This window comes from Octopus bimaculoides, chromosome 26 (genome assembly GCF_001194135.2).
Source record: "Octopus bimaculoides isolate UCB-OBI-ISO-001 chromosome 26, ASM119413v2, whole genome shotgun sequence".
NCBI classification, from domain to species: Eukaryota; Metazoa; Mollusca; class Cephalopoda; order Octopoda; family Octopodidae; genus Octopus; species Octopus bimaculoides.
The window spans coordinates 22,117,190-22,125,675 of NC_069006.1; the positions used below are offsets into that span (position 1 = coordinate 22,117,190).

An 8,486-nucleotide genomic window follows, 5' to 3' on the forward strand; every position below is an offset into this window, starting at 1 on the left:
TATATATATATATATATATATATATATTTTTAAAATTCAGTATATGATTTTATGAGCTACTATTAGTTTCATGTCATGAAAGCATGCCAAACAAGGCTTTGGTTGGCTTGGGGATACAGTAGAAAACACTCAAAGTACCACAGTGGGACTGGACTTGGAGCCATGTAGTTGGGAAGCAAATTTCTTCTCACAGAGCCACGCTTACATCCTCTCACATGAATTTAAATAAAAAATAAAAACAAAAATGACAGCTAGATATCTTCTGACAATTTATGAATTTGTGTTTATAATATATACAAATAGCTCTGCTGTTTATACAAGCAGTGAGATATGTTTATATGAGCTTCTATGTAAAGAGCAAGTATGATATCTGTGTAAAAAAAAATCTTTGATTTGTTTTGCTTATGATTAATGAATAAATAAATAAAGGTTTTAGTTTTGATTCAAAATTATAGACCCTAGCTTTCTGAATGAAAAATGTTTGCTGTTTTTGATTAAAATTAAGACTGACATAATTAGATATATATCTAAAATTATTATGTGTATGGGTGTGTCTTCGTATGTGTGTGTGTGTGTGTGTGTGTGTGTATATATATATATGTACATGTGCATCTGTGTAGATATACATTTTTTATTGATTCCTGTCATTGTACAGAGGCCATGCTGGGGCACTACCACAAGGGTTTCCAGTTATTCAAATCAATAGATTTGTTTCAATCGTGCATTTATTCTATCAACCTCTATTTATACAATGGTCATATATGTCTATATATCTTTTGACATATAGAGATGTAATTCAACTCACTGGCTTACACCTGTACATGCAAATTTACACAGATATACACACACAAATGTATGAGTACACACACACACACTTATATACACACAAATACATGAAGGTGCATGGCCTGGTTGATAGAGTGTTGTATATATAATCATATGATTGTGGTTTTGATTCCCAGATCAGTGGTGCATTGTGTTCTTGAGCAAAACACTTCATTTCATGCTGCCCCAATCCACTCAGTTGTAAACAAGTAACACTGTAATGGACTGGCATTCTATTCAGTGGGAAGAAGACCTGCATTATATCTATTTTTCAAGTTCCTCCATGACTGTTAGAATGAAGGATGGGTATTATCTTTAGACAGGAGATCTTTCCCAAATGCCTGCAGTAGATGGAACTCTACTAAAGGCATCCATATGTTTGGTGGTGGTGTTTCTGAACAGTTTCTGTCTTTCTAGTTTCACTCACAAAAATTTGGTTGATCTGATGTGGTAGGAGTTATTTTTCAAGAAGCTGTGCAGTTGGAACAACCTCCAAGTTTCAAAGCAAATCATCTTAAACACACAGCCATTCCCCATGGCCTTTGCAAACCATCCAAACATTGATGATATTGATATGGTTAATGTTTCTATAGAAGAAGTGAAAGTTGATGGTTGTAGGAAGGGAATTGCAGAGGGTTGATACTCTGGTGGGAAGGAATGACTATAGCCAAAGTAGTTGCTCCAAAGCTGATGGGTTGGACATAATATAGGTTATGAGAGGTGAGGAGTGAGTAGGAACAGTATGAGATCAATCAGCTCTGTGGTCACTGTAGTAGTTATAGAAGAGGCAGAGTCTGGAATACTACTAATTCTGGCTATAATTAAAAACTAAAACATTAAACAACATAAAAATCAATATCTTTAAAAGCCATAACTACATCAATGATAGATTGTTATCTATGAAAATGTAGATATTTTTGGTGTAAGACTTTTCAAAGTTGTAACGCTACCCTGGTACTTGCAATATATCTTTTATATTTTACTTGTTTCAACCACTGGATTGCAGCCATGCTGGGGCACCATCTAGAAGGGTTTTGTTAAACAAATCGACCCCAGTGCTTATTATTATTATTTTTTTAAAGTCTAGTACCTATTCTATTAAATAATACATGTAACTCATGCTAAATGTGTTGAGTTTCCTTTTCTTTCGTTTGTCCACTCACTCATATATATATATATATATATATATATATATATATGTGTGTGTGTGTGTGTGTGTGTGTCCTGAGTTGTCTGACAGATAGGTTTGCTTTTTTCCCCTTCATTTGAATTAACACAAAAAATATTTTTATCATAATGTTTTATAGGCTTTTTTTTTTTTGTAGCTCTATTTTTCTTATACAACTTCTGTTTACCATTTTTGAAACTTGAATAAATTTCATCACTTTTCAGACATATGATGATGGACTGGCAAGTAGAAAAAAATGAAGAACAAATTTATATATATATATATGTGTGTGTGTGTGTGTGTCACTCACAAGGCATTGGTCAGCCCATAGCTGTAGCAGAAGTTTAAAGAAATTTGCCCAGGGTATCATGGTGTGGGATTAAACTCTCCCACACCCATAAAAAAAACGCAGTTGCAAAGCAAACCATTAAATAACACAACCATTAGAATGCTTAAAAGTTGTGAAACCACCCTGACATTAGTTGTAACAATGATATAGCTGTAACACATTCCTCTAATTGGTGTAACAAAGATAAGGATGTAACACCGCCCTGATAATTGATGCAGAAATACTAATGTTGCAACTACTCCTCTCTGATACTTCTAACAATGGTAAGGCTTTAACACCACCACATCCTCACTCACTAAAACAGTAATAGCTATACATAAAATAATTTGATTTCTTTGATAGATTCAATAAGATTAATATTTTCAATTTGTGAATTCCTAAAATAGATTAGAAAAGACAATAAATTCACACAAAGATATATACACAAACAGCACATACATATGCATACATTTAACCATACACACACACACATTTACAAACATATACACAATATATATGTCTATATATATATATATATATATATATATATATATAGAGAGAGAGAGAGAGAGAGAGAGAGAGAGAGAGAGAAAGATTATTTATAAACATATATATTACAATTATTACACACGCACATATATATATATATATATATATATATATACACATATTCATATGTATACATTTATATACATATTCATATATATACACGTATAGTTCTGTGTGTATATATTTGTGTCTGTATATATAACTCACTCATACATAATATATACACACAATATATACATATACAGACAAGTAAATATATAAAGTATGATGTTGAATATTTCAGGGTTATTTATTTATTTATTTTGTTTCTTCCAGTGTTATGTGCAAATCTTTTGAATCGTGTCTAAGAAATTGAAATGGTTCAAACAATTTTGAAATAAAATTTCTGAAATTATATGAAAAATTTTTGCTGGAGTAAAATATTAAAAAAAATAAAAATAAAAATGTAGTAATTTAAAGTAAAAAAAAAAAAGGAAAATAAAAAGACATATTTATAACAAAAAAAAAACAAAGAAATGGGAAAGAATTGTAAAATGTAAATATGAAATTGTGTTTAGCAAAACACATCATAGTAACAACTATGCTACCTTTCATCAACAATAAACTTCAACACAAGTAGGGAAAAAAATATCAAGTTGAAAAGCCTTTCCAGTTGTTATATGAAGGTGCTAAGTTCAAATAGATATAAACATGAGATAGAGTGAACACATATAGAGATAGAAAACACATGAGATAGAGTGAAAACACACAGAGATTGGTGAGATATGATAAGGTTATGGCAACCTTGAGTAAATGTCATATTTTACAATGAGATTTGTGGGAGAGAAAAAAATAATACCAAATATCTACTTCTCAGCATCTTCTCCATGGAAAAATTTGAAATTCAGTTTAGTACACTGTACATATAAGGAAATGTCAACAACGATTTGAGCTGGACAAGCCAGATCTCTAAAATTGTAAGACTTTTGTCTCTTCAGCTATTTATTTAAAACTGTGTATGGCTATGGTGTGTCCACTGAGTTTGAAACCCCTATCTTTCTCAGTATATCAATCTCCTGGAAACTGTTCAGAAACATGCAACCGGATGAATACCCACCATCACAGGCATCTACCATACTCTGAATGTCTTGTTTCCCTGGGCATAGAGACATTAAGGCTCTGACATCTGGCAACTAACTTGGTAGACCCCCACAAAATTATCCACCATCTTTCCATTAACAATCTTGGGTACCTTTTGAATTCCATATGTCTAACACTGGTGGATATGCTTACAAATCAAAAAACAACGCAGCACCCATGACTTTCAGAAACATTTTTTGATGCTAAGAATAGCTGAAGCATTGAATAGAGTACCTCCATCATTGTTAGCTGTCAGGACACCATATCCTTCAAAACTTCCATACTTCCTGAAATTTGCCAACAAGTACACCTGATGCCCTCACCACACATGTTTGTAATGACTCATTCACTGTTCACTTCCTTTGCATTATTCTATGTACTGTTCATGCATTTTTGGCTACATTTTTCTGATGAGTTATAGTGCACCTGAGCAATATAAGTGCATTATATTATATTATATATAAATCATTATATCTAAAGTGTTCAGCAACTAATTAATATGTTCATTACTCTTATTGTTTGAATTAATATCTGCATTACAAATCTTGTCCCATGAATTTCTAATTACATTAATCGCTTTAGTACCAACCTGTCCAAGACTTCCTTTTGTTCCGTGATGCTAACTGGCTGCTTTAAAATGACGCAAATTCAAACCTCCCATCAAAATTCAATGTTAATTTGTTTCAGACACCATCTTAACAATGACAAAGTTATTTTGCTAAATACTTCATCATTTTCTAAATTAATTGAAAGAAAAGCAGTCTTTCAAAAGAAATTTGGTAATGAAAGGGCTAAAGACATTGGAGTTTGGTCTAGTCCTTTGGCTTGTCAGCTCTTGTCAAACTGTCTGACTCATGCCAGCATTGAAAATGAAAGTTAAAAGATGATGATGACGATTGAAAGTGTCATCAACTTAACTGATAATGATATTTCAACTCTTATCCTCTGAATTGCTAAATAAAGGCACATTGTTTTTGACTTTGTTGCTTGTTTTAAGAAATTAATTGCAAAAATAAACCTTAACTTCAGTTGATTCATCTGACTTTACAGTGGTCTCTGCAAACATATTTAAAAGCATAAAAATTTTTTAAAATACACCAACAAAAACCTATACTGAAGTGGAAAATCAAATAAAATACATGTGAAAATATGTACAAACCATTTATAAAACAGATATAAACTAATTAATTTTTAAAATGTTTTCTCATGTTACACTGTTTTTCAAGTTAAGCTGCATGTCTTGAAACCAATTATCAACTAAGGTGATGTATGCCTGTGTATTTTAAACCTGATCCCTTAAGTTGCTACATGCATTATAACTGCCACTATCTTAATTGTTAACCTGTTAACATGTAGCAGCTCTCTCAATGGCTTATCAAAATACACATGAATCATACAGATGTTGAATTATGTCCACACACCATTCCCATGACTATCCAAACCAATTATAGATACTGACCCACACACCTTAAATAAGACAAAAACGAGGTTTTATGTGATAACTTAACCTGCAAAAAATAGCAGCCAAATCTCCATCAAACAAGAATGCAACTAGTTAAAGTAAAAAAAAAAAAAAAAAAAAAAAAAAGGAAGATCTAACTGGATTAATGTATAAGGCAGTACTGAAAAGTTCTCCCATACAATTAGCCTGTACATTGGACAGGAAGACATTTCCATCATCTCAGTTCTGAGCAGAGTTGCCTGCAGCTTTCCAAATGATGCTAAGTTGCATCAGATCTTCTTTGACGGTAGCATGCCATTTCTTCTTGGGTATCAGTTGGAAAACATTACTTGCAACTCTTACTCTTCTCCCCACTACAATCTCCTGCAGGTGAGGCCGTGCAGACAGGCTCTTTTCAGGACTTCAGAGTTTATGACTGTCCCTGTAGATCAATGTGTTTCCCAACCTATTTTCCCTCAGGCCTTTCTATAACTTTCTAGAAAAATGTAGGCCCCCACCAGTGGTAGGAAAAATCAACTTTATTTTTAAGATTTTGATCACAATTATTTAATAGAAAAGAATCTATCAGTAACTCTTTTATTAAGTACTGAGTATAAAAAGAGTACATTATTGACTAAGAAAAAAAAGTGACACACTTTAATAAGAACCTTGTACCTGACAACTACGGCACCATGCCCCACCACAATTTTCCAGGTCCCATGCTGGGAATCACTGTTGTAGTTGATTCTGAGCATTCTGCATAAACACTATTGGTAGAATGCATTCAACTTCTGAGTGAACCTGGCAGTCATTTTCTAAATTACAACTAAAATAAAAATAGCAGAGTAGCCAAGAAGATTGCTTTCTATCCTCATAGCTTCTAGTTCAATCCCAGTGTCTACCATTACAAGAAAGTGTCCTCTATTCTAGCCTCACATTGAACAATATGATGGGAAACAAAACTTGCTTTTGCACACTATCTAACCAAACCAATCACTCAGCCAAACTTCAAAGTCACTATCAATAAAATTATTAGAAATATCAAACACTATGCTTGTACTGAGTCTCCTTTATTCAGTTAATGTCTGCTGTTTTTATAAATATAAAAAGCATTCCTTTTAAAACTGTGTGCATGAGAGAGAGAGAGAGAAAGTAAGAGTGTATGCACACACATCCATGTATACAGATATAAATAATTGGTGTGTTGAATTATGGCCCTTTATAATAAAACAGAGTAAACATTTGTATATTTGTAATATATATATATAAAAATATATATATATATATATATATATATATATAGAAAGAGATCAATAAAGTAAGTACCAGACTAAAATAATTACTAGAGCTGATACGATCAAAACTAAAAAAAAAAAATCCATCAAGGTGGTTGCCCCAGCATGGCCTCAGTCCAATAATTGAAACCAACCAGTAAAAAATAAAAAAATAAATAAAGAATTTTTAAAAATGAATAAATAAAATGTGTAAAAAGAAACAAAATATAAAAATCACTCAGAAAGAAGTTGAAGGAAAAATGTAAGAAGATGAGGAGAGACTGAAAGAGGTTTTATGAAACGTAAGAAAACAAACAGAAAAACTTGGTGTATTTCTCTAAGATTTATAGGAGATTAATTGAATAAGGCTTTTGAGTAAGCAATCCTATAGAGAATAAGATATTTTTATAGTAAATATAGACATTATTTAGTAATATTTATAACTGTTTCAATATGCCATCCACCACCTCAGCAAAATGCTGGCGGTATTGTGGGTGGTTGAGGTGGTGCTGGTGATGGTGGGCTCATAGCAGAAGTCGTAGTGGTTGGTAGTGATGGTTGTTGTGGTAGTGGTGATGATGATTGTGGTGGTGATGGTTATTGCTAGTAACCCATGGTGGTGATGTTGGTGGTGTAGGTGGTGGCTGTGGAGGTTGGTGGTAGTGGTCAGTGGTGTTGATGTTGGCAGTGGAAAATGGCAGCAGTTCTGTAATGGTAATTAGCCATCATGCAGCAATTGTCCACTCACTCAGGATTTTCCAGATGTGGCTGGCTAGCATTTAACGAAATTGGCGCCAGCCTGATCAGTCCGAATGACCATCAAGATGTGAAAAGTGACTGCTTATAAAATATAGATCATGGTTATGGATGCAGTAATATATATATATATATATATATATATATATATATATGTGTGTGTGTGTGTGTTTGTAGAGAGTGGGAAACAGAAAAAAAAGAGGAAAAGGAAATAGTAAGGAAAGAGGGGAAAAGGAAAGGGGGAGAGTAAGTAATGGGAAGAAAGTGGTAGAAGGAAAAAGAGAACAGAAAGCTTAAAGTCGTGGTGGGGAAGGGCTGAGTGACTGAAGCATTCAAAGGGAGCAGACAATATCATCTGATCAATACATGTAATATCAATGTGAGGAGGTGGTGGGTAGATATTTCACCACACTCTTCCACTTGTGTTAAGGGTTTTCAGTTTTATATATCATTATTTATATATAGATATCTCTGTGTGTTTATGTACATATTCATCTATCTATCTATCTATCCATCTACCTTATATGTATATCATTTAATAATCAGTCATTGGACTGTGGCTATGCTGAGGTACCACCTTGAACAGTTTAGCCAAAAACGTTTTAAGCCCAGCACTTATTCTATTGGTCTCTTATGCTTAACTGCTCAGTAATGGGGACATAAACAAACCAACACTGGTTGTCAAGTGGTGATGGAGGACAAATACAAATACACATATATATATATATATATATATATAAAAGCCCATCAAATTTGTGTGTGTGTGTGTGTGTGTGTGTGTGTGTGTGTGTGTGTGTGTGTGTGTGTGTGTGTATGTGTATATATACATATATATGTATAAATATATACACACACACACGTAATGAGCTTCTTTCAGGTTCCATATCCTAAATCAATTCAGTTTTGATCACCCAAAGGCTTTAGTAGAATACAGTTGCTCAAGGTGCCATATAATAGAATTGAACTGATGAGAACCACATAGGTGAAAAATGGGCATCTTAAACTCCCAGTCATGCACGTATGTGT

General features: G+C 33.1%; 1 protein-coding gene across 2 annotated transcripts in view; it reads right to left on the minus strand.

The window, feature by feature from the left end:
- Positions 1-8,486, minus strand: part of LOC106874983 (forkhead box protein J2) — a 283,773-nt gene that overhangs the window by 145,479 nt on the left and 129,808 nt on the right. The window lies entirely within an intron of this gene.